We start from the raw sequence: 21,408 nt of genomic DNA, 5'->3' as shown, positions 1-21,408 counted from the left end.
TTCAATTTCTGAACCGTCCAGAGCAGATGGTGGAGCCGCGTGGCTGAGCCCGTGTCAAACCGTCTGCATCTACAGGCGTTGGCCTGAGACTCCAATCCCCTCCCCTAGCCCCTGGGTGGGCGAAGCTGCCCAGTGAGAAGCTCCAGCCTCCCCTGCACCATGGAGGGACATCACCCTGGGACACCCTGAGCCACTGCCCACCTGCGCCCAAATCCAGACTCTCACTGGCCTGGGGGCGGGGCGTCCACTTGCCTCCCTCCGCCCCCGCCCCCCCCCCCCCCCCCCCGGCCTTAATGAGGATGATAATACCTAGCTCTGTGGCTTTCCTGGGGGTGACTAACTGGTTAATCCTGGGAAGGCCCTTTGAAGATGGCAAGCAGGGTATTACTCATGGGCTTGAAGGCAGGCACCTGCCCCAGTCTGGGCCTGAGTCAGCAGAGATACCTCCCTCCTGCAGGCAGACTGGGCGCGCTGGCCCGAGTCCCTGCTCAAGGTCAGGGCTGGCCAAGGGGAGGGGTGTGGCCAGCACGCCTCCATGGCCTGTGCCATGTGGGCCCGGAGTTTGGGAACCGTGTGTCATGGGCGTTTGCGTGGTTGAATAAGCCTCCAAATGACTCCGCCAAAAGGGCAGCGTTACCTCCAGAATATCAGTCGAGACAGTATTTCCTGGTCATTGTTAGGGGAAAATGCTTTTCTCACAGCAAATTCCTCCCAAGCGATGCCGTTTTTCTCCTTCCTCTGGAGGAAGGCGGGCTGGGGTGGTGTTGGGCAGCCTGGGAGACCTGAGGTCAGGGTGCCAGGACCAGTGACAGCTATGCTGTCTCGTCTCCAGCCCCTGGTCTGCCCAGTCTGCTCCCCGCTCACATCTCCCAGGAAGAGGAAGTGGCAGCAAGAACTGGGAACCAGAGGCCAAAACCAGTGGGTGAAGGTGAGGGTCACTCGGGACCACACGGTGGAGGGGGATTCTGACACGGTGGCAGCTGGGAAGCCAAGAACAGAAAGCCTTTAAGCAGCGCGACCCGATGCCAAGATTCCGCGCCCAGAGCCCCCGCTTCCCGCGCTCCACACATTCCTCCCCCCTCCCTCTCTCCCTCCCAGCACCTTCTCCCAGTGACCCCTCTCCGCGCAGCCTCTGTGCACGCAGCACTAGTTTCTTCTTTCTTCTAGAACACAGGTCATGCGGCCAGAAGGACTGCAGGCACTTCTGCTTTCTCTTTTAGTTCCCCAGGTCCCTGTAAGTTTTTCATGGCCCTTTCTCCTTCCATAGGCCGCCTGGAACCCTAGAGGCCTCCACAACACACAGAATGACAAAGATCCGAAAAGAGGATGGAAGGATGGGACCCTGAGGGCGGGAAAGAGGGCAGAGGGGCTACTCATCTTTGCAGGCAGTCAGGAAGGGATGGGGTGCAGGGGGGGCAGTGCAGAGCAGAGGGAACAGGCTATGAAATGATCTTCTTCTGTTCTGTTTTGAAGGAGGTGGGTGGAAATGACAGTTTGGAGAGGATTAGAATGAGGGAAAACAGTTTCAGGGGAAGCAGCCTCTTTTCTCCAGTTCTAACAGTGCCATCAAGTGGCTTGTGCAAGCAGGTGCAGGGCAGAGCCTCCGGACAGCCCGCGCTGACCCAGTGGAGAGAGGAGCAATGGGGCTTTGCAAAAGGCACCCTGCTGATTGCCAGGGGCCAGCCTCTCGTCTCTCAGCCGCATAGCCAAACACCTTTCCCTAGATCGGCCGGCAAGGAGGTGGGGGAGGTAGCTACCCAAGTGTACCCTTAGTCACCCCAATGCATACGGCGACCAAGTTCACCAGGTTCCTGATTCATTTAGCCTCTGCCCACACACAACACTTGCATCACTGGGAGGCATTAGGACAGAAGTCATGGTCCCACGAGAGGCACAGAAGTACATTTCCAACCAGAGAAGTGGTCAGTGACCAGAGCAAGCCTGTCTGGGCCATCAGACCCTTGTCTATGTTCAAAGGAGAGCTGAGGGCTGAAGGGTGCTGGGCGAGACTAGGCAAGGTGAGCACACCTGGGGAAGCCTGGCCAGCATCCCTCAAGCTAAACTTCCAGCCAGGGACACAAGTCTTCTGGCATTTCACTTAACTGTAGTTGCATTCTTTTTTTAACTCTGCAAATCAAAATCAATTCACCTTGGAACTCCACAAGTTGTTTTTCTTTCTAAAGAGAGACATTTTACTGAAACAGAAGACTTTGCCAGCAGTTGTGTATTTGGTACCCGGAACCGAGCAGCAGATGGGGCAAGGCTCAGGGAGAACATCCCCCCAGGAGTCCAGGCGCCTGATGCTCGTCAAGCCCTAACACTAAGCTGCTGTGTACCTCTGAGGAGGTAACCTCAGGCTCTAGCCTCACTTTTCTGTAAAAACAGGGGACACAGCTAGAGCCACGGTTTTCAAAACACTCCTCAGCCCCAGGGGAGGGATGCCAGTTTGGTGGGACTTTGGCCACCATCTCCTTTACCAGAACAACTCAGCCTTTATCCATCTTTCATAGTTGGCTGTTAGGTAAGACCTTATGTGAACAAAGGGTTCCACAGTGTCATAACCACTTTTTCCTTTTTTTTTTATCTTTTAGCCACGCCACACAGCCTGTGGGATCTTAGTTCCCTGACCAGGGATCGAACCCGCGCCCCCTGCATCGGCAGCACGGAGTCTTAGCCACTGGCCCACCAGGGAAGTCCCCGTCATAGACACTTTGGGGGCACCTGCCCAGACCACGGCTCTCATGATGGTCCATCCCGCCGGCAGAGCTGAGGCCCTAACACTCTGTACTTCATGACTGCAGACCCGGATGAGGACTGACTGCACAGAGACGGACACCTGCTCCTGGTGAGCCAACCTGATTCCCCTCCCCAGAATTTGAAACTGGGTCAGACTGGGTCCAAGTCAGTCTCCGTTAGAGCTGAAGTGGCCACTGGGGGTGGCCGTCTGGGATCATGGGATGGAGGAGGCCTGACAGCAGCCCCAGCTTTCCACTCCCCACGGTGCCCCGCCCTACGTTCCCCTGCATAAACTTCCCCGGTTAAAAGCTTCCAAATCTCTAGACAACACCCTGAAAGCTTCTTCCCATCCCTAGGAAACAGCAAGATCACCCAGCCCAGTGCGATACACCTCATCTCCCCAGAGCCACATTCTGTTTTGTTTCGTTTTTTAAGGGCAGTTTCTAAATAGACTATGTAATCTTATAAACAAAAATGTTTACCAGAGCAGGCATATAATGACTCAGTAAGTATCAACATTATCATTACCTCTATTATTGATACATTCAAAAGTCCTTTATAAATCTGTCATACTGTTCCGTTGGTATACATTTTAATTTCAAAAACATTTTGTTGTTCATAGCTCCTTGAACCACACCTACCGGTAACACTTTTTAAAATCTATTAATCCTGAAATCTTCCATCCGAGGACTTAAGTATCTGTAAATATGCTAGTTCTTTCATTCATCTATTTTCTTAGATGCTCTGAGATCTACCAAAGAAATAGATGGCAAAAATCCCTTCACTAAGAGCTTACAGGGTAGGAATGAAATAACGCCATTTGCAGTGACATGGATGGACCTAGAGATTACCCTCATATTAAGCAAAGTAAGTCAGACAGAGAAAGACAAATATCACATGACATCACTTATATGGGGAATCTAAAAAAAAAAATGATACAAATGAAATTATTTACAAAACAGAAACAGACTGGGAGACTTTGAAAACAAATTTATGGTTACCAAAGGGGAAATGCAGCAGTGGGGGAGTGGGTGATAAATTAGGAGATTGGGATTAACATACACACACTACTATACATGACACAGACAATCACAAGGACCTGCTGTAGAGCACAGGGAGCTCTACTCAATACTCTGCAATAACCTGTATGGGAAAAGGATCTGAAAAATAATGGATATGTGTATAAGTATAATTGAATCACTTTGCTGTACACCTGAAACTAACACAACACTATAAATCAACTATACTCCGATATAAAATAAAAATTAAATTTAAAAATGGAATAAGAAAAATCTTCTTAAAAGAGCTTACAGGGTAGAATTTGAAGAAATCATAATTTTAAGTGGGTATTTCCTAAATTAGGTTTTCTTACATTAGAGAAGACCTGTGCCTTACTCCACAACAGATCAAAGAGTCACATATTGTCAATTTGAGAAAAGGATTTCAAGGCGCCAGTGTATTTGTCAAACCCTGGGCCACGACCTAATGGTGGACCCTGAAATCAATTTAGTGGATCAGAACCAGCATTTTAGATTTTAAAAAAATTTTTATTGAAATACAGTTGATTTGGGCTTCCCTGGTGGCACGGTGGTTAAGAATCCACCTGCCAATGCAGTGGACACGGGGTCGAGCCCTGGTTGGGGAAGATCCCACATGCCGTGGAGCAACTAAACCCGTGCGCCACAACTACTGAGCCTGCGCTCTAGAGCCCGCGAGCCACAACTACTGAGCCCACATGCCACAACTACTGAAGCCCGTGCGCCTAGAGCCTGTGCTCCTCAACAAGAGAAACCACCGCAATGAGAAGCCCGCGCACCGCAATGAAGAATAGCCCCAGCTCGCCGCAACTAGAGAAAGCCCGCACGCAGCAACCAAGACCCAACACAGCCAAAAATAAACAAATAAATAAATTTGAAATACAGTTGATTTACAATGTTGTATTAGTTTCAGGTGTACAGCAAAATGACTTAGCTATACATATATCCATTCTTTTTTTAGATTCTTTTCCACTATAGGTTATTACAAGATACTGAGTATGGCTTCCTGTGCTATACAGTAGGTCCTTGTTGGTTATCTATTTTATATAGAGTAGTGTGTATATGTTAATTCCAAATTCCTAATTTATCCCTCCCCCGCCTCCCCTTTGGTAACCGTAAGTTTGTTTTCTGTGTTTTTGTAAATAAGTTCATTTGTATCCTCTTTTTACATTCCACATATTACTGATTAGATTTTGTTTTTTTAATTAGTGTGTGTCACATGCAACAAGGCTAAGTATTGTTATGTAAAACCTGATTTCAGCCATATAAATGGATGTGCAGGGTGACAATGTCAAATGCATGTCTCACTGTGGGTTGGGGGGTGGCGAGGGGCAGGTGGCTGGTGGGATGAGCAGAGTCCAGGAAGCCAGGCTTGGAACCCCCGGTCACTTTTGGTGGCGCTGGCGCTGGGCCTGGACGATGCGCACAGTCCAGTAGCCGTTATTCTTACACGTGTGAGGGCTACAAAGGTCCTCGCCCATCACCGCACTGAACCCCTGGCAGGACAGCCGTCGGTGGTCTCTGACAGCCATGGCCACGGCCACGCAATAACAGAGAATCTAGTTGATTAAGTGATGTTTTTATTTACATGACACAAAATAACCATTTTACCTGATTTTGTCCTTTGCAGGCTTGACAGAAGCTCAGGATTATTTGGGGCACAGTACAGGGCAGAATCTTGCTACTCAAAGCCTGGAACTGGGAGCTTGGCCTCACCTGGGAACTTATTAAAAGGAGACTCCCAAGCCCCATCCCGACTTAATGAATAAGAATCTTCATTTTAACACGGGCCCAGAGATTGGTGCGTGCATTTAAAGTTTGAGGAGCTCCGATCCAGAAATGCTGGTCCACTAACTGACACGCAGCTTCGGTAGAGTTTTCGCTGGTCCACATGAAAATGTCAGTGTGAAATCTGTCCTTTCTTGGCAAGAGCCATCTTCCACTCTGATTGTAGTCCCTTCCTACTACTTTTTAGGCATAAAGTGTGCTTGAGGAAGTGAGGAAGATTGTGACTGTGGATGTAGTTCTGTCTCGTTTTGTTTCATGTATTCAGCAGTCGAACATAAAACCTGGCCACCTATGCCTTCCACGTTGTCATCATTCTTTCTAGCCCAGGGACCCGAAAGCCTGGGAACAACTAGTAGAAGTCAGAAGTGTGTCTTGCTGATTTCTGCGCCGTCTAAAGCAGAACTGGAAAGCACTATTTGTTCCACGTGAAGATGAGAGGTACAGCAGTGCTTGCCTTTCGTTCATAGTCTTGGAAACTCCAAGGAGTGGCCCCTCTGTAAGGAGCATCGTGCGCTGCTCACACATAGACCCGGGAAGGCAGCAGGCCGGCTTGCACGTGGCCTTCCAGATGCCAGATCCCACCGGAGCCCAGGCTCGCCCACCCCCTCGTGCACCCTGGGACCCCCCACACGTCCACAAACTAGCCGATCGGTGTAAGAGGCCATGTGCTTGGGAAATGAGCCCCTCTGGCCAAAGCAAACTGGACATGAAGTCTTACAAACATAGCCCTCGCATTCAGACCCGCTTAAGAACCATAAGAAAAAAAAAAAAAAAAAGAAAAAAAAAAAAATAAATAAGAAAAAAAAAAAAAAAAAGAACCATAAGAAAACACCTGCATGACTGGAAACCCCAACATGCCTGGGTTTGTTTTCTCTGACATCCTCTCCTGAAAACTGGAGGGCCTGTTATGAGCAGGAACCAGGTAGAAGGTGAGGACATCATGCCACTCGGTAAATAGGAGTGACCTTCCTGAAGAAATGGAACACTGGGAGTGATTCTGGGATCCTCGGGAAGAAAGAAGCAAGGGCCTGGCATGGTGAGAAGGAAGGAAACCTGAAAGGCAAGCAGCATCCAGCCGGTGGGAGCCTGCAGAAGGCGGCAGCAGCCACGACCCTGCCCCACATTCTTGGACCCCGAAGCCCACCTCCCAGCAAAGGCTCCGGGCCCCCTGTGTCCTGACCTGGCATGCAGGCCCGCCCTTCCCCCAGTCCTGGGATTCTCAGCATTCCAGAGCCCAGCAAATAACAAAGGCAGTGTTTGTGCCATTTCAGAACAAGCTTGGAAACTTTTAAATGTCAAAATGAATGATGTGGAAAGACTTGTGGGAGCAGCGAAGAGGCAGAAGCTGAGCTGGGGAAACGGAGAGGCCGGGGGGCGCCAGCGGGGCCACCGGTTAACACGTCTGTAGGGCTCCGACGTCTTTTAACAAAAGGGATACTCAGAAGCAGAGAAACATCTTGAGCTGTCACGAGAGCCAGTGATACGGCAAGAATGAGAAGATTTATGTGGTCCCGGCGGGGAAAGCTGGGTGCGTGGCATTCATTTACAGAGGATCTGCTGTCTGAGGGAGCAAGCCTCTGATGTGCACGAGGAGGTGGCAGAACTGTCACCCCAAGCCGCCCCAGACCCGGGCTCTGGATCTGAGGACACACGCAACCTCACTAACGGCGGGGGGGTCCCATGACCCAGACGTTTCCCACATCGAAGGCTGGATTTGTCATTCGATTCCACCGCCCACGCTGGCCCCTTGACAGGACAAGGGATACTCTGGCCTCTCAAAGCCCATCATCACCTGGGTGGAGATGCCCGGTGCACCACAGGCAGGAAGCCAGGGCTCCAGCCCCACTCTGCCTGCCGCTGGGGGCTCTCGGGGAGGACAGCCACCTCCCTGACCTCAGTCTTGTCATCTGCGGGTAACAGGCCTGGGCTGGGGCGTGGTGACGTCCCCCTTGGACGGGGAGATCAAAAAAAAAAACAGTGTAAAGTTTAACCTGCTGAATGGGAAGTCAGCCCTTATATTTCCACAGTGTGCTCCAACATCTGGAGTACTTTCATATACATTGTTTGGTTTTTTGTTTGTTGGTTTGTTTGTTTTTTGGGGGGGCCGCACGGCTTGCGGGATCTTAGTTCCCCGACCAGGGATTGAACCCCTGCCCCCTACAGTACAAGCGTAGAGTCTTAACCACTGGACCACCAGGGAAGTCCCTAATATACATTGTTGAAACCTCATAACAATCCTGCGAATTAGGAAGTCCCATTTTACACATGAGGAAACTGAGGTCAAGAGTGAGATACAAGGTTCCAGAGAACCAAGGTCTTCAGGGCCGTTCACAGCTCCCTCTCTAACTTCTGCTGCCTGTAGGAAATGTCGTCCAGGTAGGAGGTCCACACGGGTGGCCCCAGCCAGGGCTGAGGACCGTATAAGCAGTGGGCATCTGGCCACTTCCTTGTGGGGCAGCTTTCCCATGCCTCCGAGCTCAACTACGCTCCCCTGCAAAATCTCCCCTTTGCCCTCTGGGAATGTCCCTCAGCTTTACTGACCTGTGAGCCCCAAGAGGAAAGGAACTGGTTTAGTGTTGATAAAAATCTGGAACACATCCCCTCACCCAATGTTCCATGCCTGGCCCTTCCATCAGGATTCCTATCCTAATTCCTGCCGTTCCCACAAACCCTGCCCGGTCCCAGCTCATTCCCACCCCGGTCCCAGAGCTGGTGGCCAGCTTCACGCCTGTTGGGACTGGGACTCCCCCACCACCCCCACGGATCACCCCAACACCTCACCCAGAGCCCAGGTGCCCACCTTGATGAAGACAGGGAGGAGAAGGGAGAACAGGCCCTTGGCGCCCCTCGCCCTCTGTCACGTGTCACCAAAGCACAGCGAGGTTTCCAGGTCAAGACTGGGAACCAGGACGCAGCAGGCTCACTCCCTCAGAAGCAGTTGCTATGGAGACCAGGGCCCGGGTCCCTGATGCTGTCACCCTGCCTCTCTCTGCCTCCACCCCTCACTCACATGCACCACTCAGATAACCAGGAACAGCGGCTGAGCTCTGAGAATGCACCCCAAGGCCTCCACTCCACCCCCCACCCCCCAACGACCCAGCCTCTCAATGGGAAAGCACCTTCACTTGGTCATCTGCCATTAAAAACAGACAAAAAAAAATCCTCCACTCCCTCATAACCGCCGCCCACCCCCAGCCCCCAGAGCAGTGAGACCAAGGTCCCTCCAAGCAGAGAGCAGGACAAGGTCACACTCTGTCCTGATCCCACCGCAGCCCCTGCCTCGCAGCAGGAAGGGGAGTGTAAGGCAGGCTGTATCACCAGGCAGCCCGGCTGGGATTCTCATCTGAGGCTCCCAAATGATCCATGACTTGTAGGCAAAACCCGCAGCCGCCTTCAACTCCCTCACATGGTGTGGGCTTGCGCCCCTGCAGGGAATCAGCCCACTGGTCCAAATGCCTACAGCAGCCATGATGGTAGTGACCCTGGGCGACTGGTGCATCACTTCCGCTCAGCTGAACAGAGCGGGGGGCGGAGCTCAGCAGAAGAACCAGTCCTACTGGCTGTGGTTGTCACCATGGCCACACGGCTCCTCCTTGACCAGAGGCCAGCAGGGCGGGCCAACTGAGGCACCCTGACCTTCCCAAGTGGAATGTGCAGAGGGAGACCACACAGTCCCAATCCTCCCACACAGAAGCAACCACGTGCAGCAGGGCAGACGCTCTGGAGCAAAGCTGCAGTGAGCAGGGCCACCTCCTCCTGGCTCTTGTGAAATCAGGGTCCCCGACTAGGAAGAGCAATGCGGTAACCGAAGCATTCCCGTGCACGTGGCCCGGGGGCCGGTTTAAACAGAAGAGGGGTTGAGCGCTCGCTTTTTTTGCTGCGTATAAGCAGAGCTTGGTTCAGCTGCCTGCCCTGGGTGAGGCGTAGTGGCCCTTCTCTCCGTGGCCCAGACCCACCCGGGGCCAAGCCCAGATCCTGTCCAGGCACCTGGCTCTCCCAAAGTCAGGGTTCCCAATGAATTCACTGAAAAGTCATCTTATCGTGGAATAAAATGAAGAGTGAGACAAAAATATATCCCACTCTAAAGCATCTGGTTTCTAGCAGTCATTAGCGGCCGGCAGGCTGGCAGTCAGCTCCAGCTCTCAGCTGCCTGCGAGAGATGGGCCCATCCCCAGGACAACCCTGAGTGTGTGGACATGGACCGCGTCCCCCGGCCGCCCCCGACCGGAGGCCATCACACGGCAGCACCTTCCTGGCGGGAGCCTCAGCGTCTAGCACAGAGCAGACTGCGTAGGGAAGGGATGGGTGAGGAGGGTACCGGCCCCTCGTTGGGCCTGAGACTCTGGAGGCGGCAGGCAAGCCCTCCCACCCGTGGGGTGGGAGGCGGATCTCAGAAGAGGCGACCATACCCCACCCACCATAAGCCCCTGCGGGGGGCCGTCCAATGATGCCTGAATTTATCTGGGATTCTCCAGATAAATTCCAGGTCGAGAAGTGGGAAGAACCCGGGGCTGGGTGGACCTCGATCTGCTGCTCACGCTTGTCTGGGCTCAACGACCCCCAGACCCTGCGACAATCGTCCCATCTGTAAAATGGAGACAAAAGCACCCACCAAGTGCCCAGGATATTGGAGAGAATGTAATCGTAAGGAAAGCACCCAGCACAGCGCCCAGCATATAGTAGGTGCTCAATACGTGGTCCTTACCATGGGCTTAAGGTGGCTTCTCCAATAAAGCAGTGCCTACATGTCTGGCCTGAAGGAGCCCCCCTCCAGCCTCAGGACGCTCACTCAGCCCACGTGAGCTCCACACGGGAGCGGGAGCGGGAGCGGGACGGGGCCGTGTGAGCGAGGGAGGGTGGCCTCGGGGGGTCTGAGTAGGGGCAGGAGGCAGAGACCCCGCCAGGGAGAGGAGGGAGGGGTCGCCTACCCTGGGTCCAGCCCTCACCCCAGCCCCACAGCCTGGCTCCTGAGGGACGTCCCGCCCCTTCACAAGAGCTCCCGCACTGGCATTGCAGGGCCCTGATCTCTAAAGAACCACTGCCACACTCTGGCAGATGCAAGGAAATCACCCCGGTGCCTGAAGGACAGCAACCAAGTGTCCTCTGTTTCTGAGACACCAAATCCAAACAGGGCTGAGGCCAGGCCTGCCTGTGACAAGAGTCGCACATCAGCAGGAAGGTCACTGTGAGGCGTGAGGCAGAGCAGCTCCCTGGGGGGCCAGGGCTCTGAGGCCAGGACCGTGTGGCCCAGCAGAAGTTCCTGACGGGCAAAGGGGGGACCTGCAGGAAGACTCGGGTCCACTGATTCCCCACCACCCACCCCGGGAAGCAGAGTGGACCCTCTGCGACTCTCGGCTCCCTCATCGCGGATGGACTCCCAGCGCCAGTCCAAGGGGACAGGCACCGGCCCCGAGGGGGGCTCCACACTCTTGCGGCACTGACCGGCACCAGGGCAGCCCCTGTGGACTCTCCTCCCCAGCCCTGCCTTCTGCCCAGCCTCACAGGAGGGGGCGTCCGGGTGCGCCCAGAACCCGCACCTGATCTGAGCCGGGCTGCTCAGGATCTCTGCCCACGGATCTGATTTGCTGAGAGATGCAGTCTCTCCCTAGAGGACCAACGTACAGTGTGTGAACTTGGAGTTGTGAGCCGCCCTGCCATCCTCCACGGAGACTGTGGAACAGTCTTTCTGCAGAGAGAGGCCAGAACAAAGCTGGTACAAGAGTAAGAGCTGAGAGATGGAATATTACTCAGCCATAAATAAGAATGACATAATGCCGTTTGCAGCAACATGGATGGACCTGGAGATGATCATACTAAGTGAAGTGAGTCAGACAGAGAAGGACAAATACCATATGACATCACTTACAAGTGGGATCTAAAAAAATGATACAAACGAACTTATTTACAAACCAGAAATAGACTCAGACACAGAAAGCAAACTTATGGTTACCAAAGGGGATAGCAAGGGAGGGGGCAGGGAGGGGGGTCAGTAAATTAGGAGTTTGGGATTATAGCATATCCACACTACTACATTTAAAATAGGTAACCAGCAAGGACCTAGTGTAGAGTACAGGGAACTCTACTCAGTGTCTTGTAAAAACCTCTAATGGAAAAGAATCTGAAAAAGTATATGTACACGCACACACATGTATATACACTTATATGTGTGCGTGTATGTATATGTATAACTGAATCACCTTTATTGTGCACCTAACACAACACTGTAAATCAACTATACTTCAATTTAAAAAAAAGATGAAAGAAAAAGTCGAGAGAGAAAGAATAGAACTTAATAGAAACACTTCTAAGTCCACGTGCATTTCTGTGAGCTATCTGACATTTCCCCAAGAAACCGCATTTTCTACTTAAGTTGGCCAGGTTTGATTTTTGGTGTTCGCAATGAAAAACTCAGACCAGTCATGCATGTTATCACATTGAATTTCCCTAACATAACTCTACACAGGCAATACTATTCTTTGCATTTAACCCACAAGCAAATGAAGGCAAGCTCTCCAGAGCTTGGATCTGCTCCTAGACAGTCTACCTCCAAAGCCCACTGTCCTCACTTCGGGGCTACGTGCCTCTCTGCAGCCGCCATGCCTCAAGCATAAAGTAAGGAGACTGAAGGAGACAGTGTAGCTGAGTTCCTGCCGGTGGCCGCCACAGCTATGCTCACTGTAGGATGAATGCATTGGGAAGGAAGCAAGCAGGGGAGGTGAACGGGCCCAGGAGGCCCAAAGCTGCTGGAGGGAAGCGGCCATGACCCCCTCTGTCCAGAGCCAACACTGTGCCTGGAGCAGAGGAAAACACTCCATCCCACAGTGCTCACCCACAAATCTTCCTTATTCATCCCTTAGCTCCTTGTTCACGTTTCTTGCTTGGGCCTGAGCATACATGATTACAATCATCTGTTTTTATTCCGTGTCTCCAGCTTAGCTGTGAGCTCCGTGAAGGAGAGAGACCGCCTGCTGCAAAGCCTTGCGCACAAGGAAGCCTTCACTAAACGTTTGTTGAGTGAATAAAAGAGGGAAAGATGTACATGAGTATGGAGGTCTACTAACATGTGCTCAGGGAATTAAATCTGTGATGATGGGGATGAAAACAGTGAGTAGAGGGATGGCTAGACTTTGCAGTACCTAAATTTGGCACTAGATGGCACCCAAGCACACCAAGAAGACGCTTCTGAGCCAGGCGGGAGGTGTGTGTTTTTTGGTCTGGGGGTTTTAAGGAAGATTGCAGCAGATCCCATTGACCAGAAGTCTGCAATCTTGCACAAATGAGCCAGCCTCAGCAGGACCGACTGTGTTAATCAGGGTTCTCCAGAGAAACAGAACCAATAGGCTATGTATAGAAATAAATTTATTGTAAGAAATTGGCTCCTGCAATTACAGAGGCTGCCAAGTCCCAAATCTGCGCCATCAGCTGGACACTTCCTCCAGCTTAGGGAGTCAGGTCTTTTTGTTCTATCCAGGCCTTCAACTGATTGGATGAGACCCACTCACATTAGGGAGGGCAATCTGCTTTACTCAAAGTTCACCAATTTAAATGTTAATCTCATCCAAAAACACCTTCCAACTGACACATAAAATTAATCACCACACACACCCTTTGAGCTGTTGGTCCAGAGTGGCCGTGACCTTGCATAGAGACCTGCCTCTCTCTTGTCCTCTCCTAGTAGCCCTGTAATGAATGCAAAGTGCTAGAACAAAACCCTGTTTCCTCCCCTCAAAAATCCAAAGTTTAGACTATCAGTGTGTTTTCCCCACATGCACCACCCCCAGAAGGCAGTGCAGGGAATATGACCCATGATCGTGGTTATAAACTAACTTTCTGGGGCACCATCCTAACCTGTGGGGCTTAAGTATACTGTTTGAAGAATTTTAGTCAAGGTTTAAAAATTAGCTGAAAATCCCTAAAAGCCTGTGAATTCATTGTAAGAAATTTAATTGGAGATGAGTAAGTGGGAAGACAAAGGAGAAATTTCACTCTCTCAGCTGCTCACAGCTAAAATCACAGCTAGGAAAGCTCTATTAGCAAATTCACTGACTGGAGTCACATTTACACTCCTGTTGTCAACTAGAAACCTTTGCTTGTTTAAAGGAAGTCTCCTGAGTTCCGTGTAATTGTTCCAAACTCTCTACTGACGGAAAGTCCAGAGTGGAGGCACACACGCGGCAGTTTCGTAAACGACCCTTTGTTAGGTGAGGCACAAACTTGCTTTAGCTGCTAAATTATCTTCTTTCACCATAAAACTGCCAATGGTTCCGCCATCAGTAAAATCACTCAGGATTCTTCCGTGTTGGTGTTTCTAAACAACCCTTCTCAGGAAAAAACGTTTAATCGGTGTTTATACACGGTCAGTGTAATAATAAAAGACCTTTTGTTTAAAGCGAAATCTGTCCATTTGTAATAGACTCATAAAAACCACTGGGAGGAAAAAACCATGTTTAATCATACGAGATACACTCTACTTTGCAATCCAATTTTTAAAATAAGGCTTCTAACTAGATAACATTAGTGACTTAGTGGGGCTTCTGTCTTGAAAGAAAGACATTGTGGCCTGCCCCTTGGTCCACCTGGGAGAGAATGAAGGGACAGGGCAGCAGAGAAAAAGTTCTGTATGGTAGGGATGTCTTTCTACCACAACACACAACCTAGGCACAGCCTTATTAGGTCATACCCTGTCCCCAACAAAAGGCTGAAATACACTGCAGAAAACAGTATGGAGGTTCCTCAGAAAACTAAAAATAAAGTTCCCATATAATCCAGCAATCTCACCCCTGGGCATATACCTGGACAAAACTATGATTCAGAAAGGTACATGCACCCAAGTGTTCATAGCAGCACTATTCACAATAGCCAAGACATGGAAGCAACATAAATATTCATTGACAGATGAATGGATAAAGAAGATGTGGTACATATATACAGTGGAATACTACTCAGCCATAAAAAAGAATGAAAAATGCCACTTGCAGCAACATGGATACAACTAGAGATTATCATACTAAGTGAAGTCACAAAGAGAAAGACAAAAACCATATGATATCACTTCCATGTGGAATCTAAAATATGGCACAAATGAACTTATATACAAAACAGAAACAGACTCACAGACACAGAGAACAGACTTGTGGTTGCCAAAGGGGGCGGGAGGGAAAGGGATGGATTGGGAGTTTGGGGTTGAAAAAAACAAAAAAAAAGCTGAAATAATTACGACCAATTCTGAGCAATGGTTCTCCCCTTGGAGATGAACGTGGCTGTTGCCCCGTCACATATGTTCTGTGAAGTAAAACAAACAGATGCTCCACAGACCGTACAACTCCAAGTTAAGTACTAAATCCAGACTATAAATCAGGGACTTCCCTGGTGGCGCAGTGGTTGAGAATCCGCCTGCCAATGCAGGGGACATGGGTGTGAGCCCTGGTCCGGGAAGATCCCACATGCCGCGGAGCAACTAGGCCCGTGCACCACAATTACTGAGCCTGTGCTCTGGAGCCCACAAGCCACAACCACTGAGCCCACGGGCCACAACTACTGAAGCCCACGCGCCTAGAGCCCGTGCTCCGCAGCAAGAGAAGCCACTGCAATGAGAAGCCCGCGCACCGCAACGAAGAGTAGCCCCCGCTCGCTGCAGCTAGAGAAAGCCCGTGCGCAGCAACGAAGACCCAACACAGCCAAAAATAAATAAATAAATAAATTAATTTTAAAAAAGAATAACACAAAAGAGAGACTTGACAGATTATAGAGGAACAGTTACAAATCATTCCCTTGCCGCAGTCAAATTGTTCTCCTGTCTGCCTCTTCCAGCGGGGAGAAAAAAATGCTGGCACTTAAAAAGGTGCAAATAGAACAAATCTAGGAAAGAAAAGACCCCAAGCAGGAGTAAGGCCAAAAGGTGCCCCTCTCTCCCCCATATTTGGGATCCCACAGTTGCCTGTAGCTACTTTGTAAACTTGAAGCCTAGGAGTAGGAAACAGGGGTCAACCTTTTCTTTCCCCAGAGCACCCGTGGTGTTTGTCAGCAAGGCTCCCACAGGGCCGGCCCCTCTGCACATCTGCAGCTGCTGGCTGCCCTGGGAGAACAGGGCAGGGGACGCCAGCACCATGCCTGCCCCGGAGCAGATGTGCTTCCTCCGGCTGTCAACAGAGGAAGAAGAATGGAGTGTGAACTGCTTAGGATCTGTGAGAAACTGCGTGGTCTGGGCAGAAAATCTCTGAAAACCATTTTGATGCAAAAGACATTGTGAAATGGGGTTCTGTGGGAGAATCCTACTTTCCCACCGCATAAAGCACTTTGCAGAGTTACACGGGGATGTTGCCATCCGATCCAGTGTATCCCTTTTCCAAGGGTCCAGGGAGGGTAGATGACTCGAAAAGAGAAACTGCACTAAACTCCGGGCTGACCCTCCGAGGGCAGTGGATTTTTAGCCTTTAGTTTTAAGGTTAACCCCTCCCTTCAGGAGCATAAGGAAATGTTATCACATCACTAGTCTAAAGTCCCTGGAGGTCCTTATGGTTTCCAACTCAACAAACATATGAAGAAAGGTCAAGGGACAATATGGTGGCTCTGGGCAGAGACAGGGGACAAGGACTCATCTCAGCGGCATGAGAAAAAAGGCAGAGATTGCCCAAGAGAGACAAAAAGTGAAACAGTAAGAAACATTGGAAATGGAGAGAGAAGACAGCGGAAGAGGACAGCTTAACTGAGCATTGGACTCTTAGGCAAGTTTTATCATCAGGGTTGTCGATCCTAACTTACTCTTTCATTCTGATGAGTTAGCCTTTCCCTTTGCCTTGGTTGCCAGGAACCTCAGAGCTAAATTCTGGGTTCACTTAAAGCAGCTTTCCTTAGCCTAAGTGTCCTCCTTCCTGCATCATTGCAAATCCTTTCTGGGAGCAGCAAGACGAAGTATGTGTGATTTTCTGGTTATGTTTCATGTATTCCCTCATTTTACTAACTGGACACCACACTGCCTCTGGGAAATGACCCTTCCTTCTCCTAGCCCAAGTGCGTGGTCCCACCTCCATCTCAGGGGACAGGAACTGATCAGTTGCTCTAGCCTTCTTGCCCCAGCATTGGTTTTTAGGTGGGTACATGAGCCAAGGAGACGCAAAGAACATTTTGCCAGGAATCATGGGCCAGAAATTTTTCCCACTAGACTTGACGCTGGAAAGAGGCACGTCTAAAGCTGTGTTGTGACCACAAGGGAAGCATCTGCCTGAGAGTGGAGCCAACTCGAGAGGGAGACCTGCGGGATGAAGAGAGAGAAAGACCCCCAGGCCCAGCGGTACCCAAGACCCGCCCCTGCCCGTGAAGCCACAAATTCCCAGTGTGCTTCAGTTTCATCTGGATTTGTTAGTCACCGCAGAACGGGTCCAGCTGATACTGCAGGTAGAGACCAAAAAGCTTACTGGGAGAAGAGTATGTGGTGATGGCAGAAATTTTGAAAAGTACAGCAAAGTATAAATACGAAAAAAATATGACCCCCAAATCCCATAACCTAGAGATGATGAGAAAATGGACTATTTCCCAAGTTTACTTTAAAGAAGGGAAGAGCGCCTTCCCTGAGCACCTTCACATGTACGGTCACACAAAGCCTGACACCACCTGGTGTTATCCCATTCAAGCTGCACAGAAGGCTCGAAATTCCCTGGTGGTCCAATGGTTAGGGCTCTGCGCTTCCACTGCAGGGGTCGTGGGTTCTATCCCTGCTGGGGCCACTGAGATCCCTCAAGCCTTGGGGCTAAAAACAAAAACAAACAAAAACAAAACTGCACGGAGGGAAAGTTTTTCGTCTGTTTCTGTTTAGCTTAGGAGGGTGGTTCTAGCAAGCTTTTGACTTGGATTTAAGGAATCTTTTCCCCTTCCAAATCCAAAAGCCATACATCTGCGCTACTAGAAACCAGAGACATGGTGTCGGAGTTGCTCCCGACTCTGGGGTTGGCCGGGCACCAAAGGCCTTTTGCTACAACAGCTGAGCTGATTGAGAGCTGCCTGTCTCCGAGCAGCAGCTGGCTTTTCAGGCCGGCCCTGGAAGCAGGGCGGAGCCTGCCAAGCTGCTGGGATGCTCCTTTGCACCGTCCTGGGAGGTAAGACGAGTCCTCCAGAGCTACGGGGCTCTCGCCAGCAGTTCCTGGCCCCCGATCGCTTTGAAGCAATAGCGCCATCAAAGTCTGCTGCAACCAGTTTTCCACTAAAGCTCATAGCATGCTTTGTGTAACTTTTCTATTAAAATTTTCAAACATACAGAAAGAATAGTATAACAAACACCCATGTGTGCGTTGCTTCAATTTCACAATTAACATTTTGCCAGCTTTGCTTCATGTATTTCTCTTCTTCTTTTTTAAAGTAAATTATAAACATCACATTTCACCCCTAAAAACTAAATTTCATATATATGGTTATATTTACATAAAAAAGAAATGCTTATCATAATACATAATCACAACTATGTATTAAAACAGCTAATACAATTAATATAATTTTCAACATTGTCCCCAAATAGTACAAAATTTTCTTTTAAAGTTCTTTTGCTCAATCAAGGACCACACAATATATTTGGTGTTTTATCTCTTAAATGTATTTTTTCTTTCTTTCTTTTCTTTTTTTTTTTTTTAGTTGTGCTACAAATGCAAGGCTTGTGGGATCCTAGTTCCCCGACCAGGGATCGAACCTGGGTCCTCGGCAGTGAAAGCACAGAGTCCTAACCACTGGACTGCCAGGATATTCCATCTCTTAAATGTATTTTCATCCAGGACAGTCCCCTGCCCCACCAGCCCCCTTCTTAAAGATACTGACTATTTGAAAGAAACTGGTCCAGTACAATATCCCATCTCTGGATGTGTCTGATGGCTCCTTCACAGTGCATTTTGTTCTTTTAATTTCCTATTTATATTAGATACCTAAGGATAATGTAAAATGACAGCTATCATTTATCCATTTATTAAACACCTGCTATTTGCCAATTGCTTCATTCATTCATTCATTCAATTTGCCAGTATTTATTGAGGACCAATTAGGACACAGTTTGAAGCCCTGGGGATACAGCAACGAACAAAACTAGGGTGAGAGGGGAAGCAGCCCTCATGGAGCTTATTTTTGTGGAGGAGACTGGCATTAAATAGATAAACAAGAACAAAATATATAATATACATATGGGCTTTGGAGAAAAATACAGTAGGGCAGGACCACAGTGATAGCAGATGGGGTGAGAAATGATGGATTCAGGATACACTAGGAAGAAAGAGACAGGATGTGAGGTGTGAGAGAAACAGAGGGGTCAAGCATGGCTCCAAGGTGTTTGGCCTGAGCATCCAGAAGCCTGAAGAAACTACTGACCAGGATGGAGATGACCCCAAAGAGAACAGGCCTGTAAGGGAGGGTCAAAAGTTCCATGTGGACATGTTACGCTTGAGAGGTCTCTGAGACAAGCAAGCATCGATGTCAAGTCGGAAGCCAGAAGTTCAGGGGTCAGATCCAGGCTGGTGATGCTACCTGGGAGCATTCAGAATATACAGATAGTATTTTCAGCCTTGCGACTAGATGAGATCAGTTAGGGGTGAGCATAGCTGGAAAAGACACACAAGGACTGAGCCCCAGAGACTGGGAAATGGCCAGTGCAGGAAAAATCTTAAGAGAGTGTAGTGTCCTTAAGCGAAGAGGACAGAGGGTTTCCAGAAGAAGGGAATGATCATGTCAAATACTGCTGATAAACCGCAGAAGATAAAGACTGAGAACTGACGCCAGAATTCTGCATGAGGAGGCCACTGGTTTCCTTGGCAAAAGCAGCAAAAAGTCTGATAGGGTGGGTCACGACAGAGTGGAAGAAGCAGAGACAGTGAGTATGGACAGCACTTCAGAGACATTTTTCTATGACATAAATGTGAGAAGAGAAATGGGGAGCTAGCCGCAGGGGTGAGGAGCCAGTAGATTTTTCTTAACATGGGAGAAATTATACCATGTCTGTGTGCCAATCAAGTTACCGGTAGAGAGGGGGAAACTGAGGATGCAGAAGGGAGGAAGAACTGCTGGGCAATGTCCATGAGTGGTCCAAAGGGGATGGATATCAGAGAGGAGCATGGATAGCTAATCCATAGGAATAGGAGGAAAGGTAACAGTATGGGCACAGTAGACGGTAGGCGTGGCCGGAGTTTTAATTCTCCTTTTGAGAAGATACTATCTCCTCTTTGCAACTAAGCCTCAAAGAAGGTAAGGTCCCTGGTAAGTGGCAGATCTGAGACTCAAGCCCAGGACTCTGATTCTAAAGTTTTTGTTTGTTTTTTGCATGGTGATCATACAGAATTGGAAGGTTAAGGAGTTAAAGAAACCCTCTGCCTCATTTTTTTCCTTTTTTTTAAAAAAATTGGAGTATAACTGCTGTACAATGTTGTGTTAGTTTCTGCTGTACAATGAAGTGAATCCCCTCCCTCTTGGACCTCCTTCCCACCACCCCCATCTTGGTCATCACACAGCACCGAGCTGAGCTCCCTGTGCTATACAGCTGGTTCCCACTAGCCATCTATTTTACACATGGTAGTGTATTTATGTCAAACCTAATCTCCCAATTCATCCCACCCTCCCCTTCCCCCCGTGACCACACATCCATTCTCTACATCTGAGTTTCTATTCCTGCCCTGCAAATAGGTTCATCTGTACCATTTTTCTAGATTCCCCATATATGCATTAATTTTATTCTTTGTCTTTATTATATAAAAGTTCCATATGCTGCTTTGAAGCAAGAGTAACCTGGAATTATGCCTCTTCTTTGACAAGTCAGCAGTCCTTCCAACTATTTTTCTGAATTACATTCTCTCACTTGGCATGTTCCCATATAAAATGTTAACTTATGGGGACCTAAAACAAGACTTGACAAAATGCCATGCTGGTACATTTTCCAGGCAGAACATTTTTTTCCCCTGTGTCCTAGCATTTTCACTTCTCTATTAGTGACCGGTATACATTACAGAATCACACTTCCCAGCAAGGGAAAACCGAGGGCCGGAGCCCGGAGGCTGCGGGCTGTTTGCTCCAGGTCGCCGGCTAGCGGGTGGCGAGTGCCCCACAAGGACCACGGAGCCCGGAGACAGGGCGCGGCCAGGCGCTCGGGACGCTAATGGGGACACGGCCACCAGGTGGCACCAGAGCTCTCCTTCGCCTCCGCTTCTAACCTGACGGGATTCTCACGGGGCTGCGGTCCCGTCCAGCGTGGCTCAGCAGCGAGCATCGCTCAGCACCCGCGCGTCTCACAGGATGCGTTCTTTCACGTGTGCAACGCCCCCGCCCCAGCTGGGAAGCTGAGCAGCGTGGAGAGCACGCCGCCCGTGGTCCTCTCGGTCCTCCTCCTGACTTGATGGAGCGGGCGTCTTCCTCTGCCTGACAGATGAGCCCGTGAGCGGCCGGGATCACTCAGCCAATGGCAGTGCAGGACTCGGTGGGTGTAGGGAGAAGGCAGGAAGAGGTTTTTGTAAAAATACTACTGGACACATACTTTGCTGATATTTGCTTCTCACAAAGACTGGTCCAGTGTCCAATAACTCAGCTGCCTTGACCCCTATGCGATGGAGATGGAATTTCCCCTGTGGAGCAGCTGGTGGCGTTAAATCATCTTCAGATGAGTTCACCTGTTACTTCTTCTGTTGCATGGTGACACACCACCATGGCACAAAATATGACCAGCTTACAGATGCTGGAAAGAGTCATCTGTGGTTGACAAGTCCATCCTTGAGAAAAATGCGTGCGTGCCGCCGGGACAGCAAGGTGCAATAGCCCCGTATATGAAGAATGTTATCTATAATTAAAGCACCCCAGACCCCTTTGACAACTGGTTAAGGGAGATGCTTTTTCT

Source organism: Phocoena phocoena, chromosome 16, assembly GCF_963924675.1.
Source record: "Phocoena phocoena chromosome 16, mPhoPho1.1, whole genome shotgun sequence".
Classification (NCBI taxonomy): Eukaryota; Metazoa; Chordata; class Mammalia; order Artiodactyla; family Phocoenidae; genus Phocoena; species Phocoena phocoena.
This window is presented reverse-complemented; position numbering follows the sequence as displayed.